The sequence below is a fragment of the Acomys russatus genome, chromosome 6 (genome assembly GCF_903995435.1).
Source record: "Acomys russatus chromosome 6, mAcoRus1.1, whole genome shotgun sequence".
NCBI lineage: Eukaryota > Metazoa > Chordata > Mammalia > Rodentia > Muridae > Acomys > Acomys russatus.
In genome coordinates this window covers 55,432,711-55,434,024 of record NC_067142.1, presented here as the reverse complement: position 1 = coordinate 55,434,024, position 1,314 = coordinate 55,432,711, and the positions used below count along the sequence as shown (strand labels likewise).

The window sequence follows — 1,314 nt, the reverse complement described above, 5'->3', positions numbered from 1 at the left end:
ATCAATTGTTCAGTCTTTAATATTTTATTAGAATAGTAGGACTAAATAACAGTGACCATGTGACCTACCTTTAGAAATCTGATTGGTTTTCAGAGGTGCCATAGAGGTACCTTTTACATTCACTTGTGTGAATGATTCTCTTTTCTTTTCTTTTTGTTTGTTTGTTTGTTTGTAGTTACTCTTTATTGCCAAGAACTGACACTCCCAGACTCAGGGAAAATAACTTACTGTAACCGTGGCTGCATTTGGCTGCTATTGCCAAGCTGGGGAGAAGACCAAACTGCAGAGGGCACAAATCCTGGGAAAGGGGTGAGAGGTGGTAGTGGAAACGTCCACGGAGAGCATTTCTTTTCTGCCTTCAAGACCATAGAAATGTCTTGTCCCTCCCTTCTTGTGCCCAGAGAGGCAGCTTGGAGGTCAGGGTCTGAGCTATCTGGAGCTAAGTGACGGTCAAAAGGCAGAAGGAGCTCCTAGCTGAACCACAAGGAAACAAAAGGTTTGAACCCCAGAACCAAGCTTCTAAGAGTCAAGTGCAGTCACAGGATGACACAGGGAGGCCAGCTATTGGTGATCTTTTCTAAGGGTTCTCCATCACCGGCTCCTTGGATGACTTCAATGAGGTCTTTCTCATAAGGAAAACCCCAGTTCTCCAGTTTGGAGAACAGCAACTGTCCATTGATCTCAACCTCAAAGGCCCCTGTGGACCCTTTGTCCTGACTCCATTTCAATGCCCAGATACTCCTCCTTCTCGCCGCTTGCTCGCCAGCTCCAGGGAGGTCTCCTCAAAGCCGCAGGGTTCATAGTACTCCATCACAACGTGGAATGCACTGCCTGGTTCAACCTCTGTGGGAGGGGGCACTACAGACACTTACCCTGGCTCCCCACTCATTGCTGCCCGCTCCACTGCAGGGCTGCTTCCGGATCGTGAATGATTTCCTTAGCCACTGAATACTGACACCCATCACTGCCACTTTCAGTGACGTACCTATTACCTGTCGTCTTGAGTTTTGTGCTGTGATTTCCAGCCTAAGTACAACTTGAGAAACCTCGTTAAGGTTAGCATAACTTCACTGTGACTGACTTAAACTGTATGCTTTGTTCAGTTTCTCCAAGTTTACCAAATCCCCATATGCACAGATTCTCTTCTTCAACTGTTCCTCGAAACCTAGGGAAAGATTTCCATTAGTTAAAATGTTCTTTCATTTTAAAAAGACATGTTGTGGTGGCATTTCTACTTTTCCCCCCTTTCTGCCTTGCTTTGACTGGTTGTGGCATTAATTGGGCCACGATCAATCTGCTACAAGACAGCAAATA

The 1,314-nt window shown here is 45.9% G+C and overlaps 1 pseudogene; it reads right to left on the bottom strand.

Moving 5' to 3' along the window:
- Window positions 1-536: 536 nt before the first annotated feature.
- Window positions 537-889, bottom strand: LOC127191011 (migration and invasion enhancer 1-like; annotated as a pseudogene).
- Window positions 890-1,314: the final 425 nt, after the last annotated feature.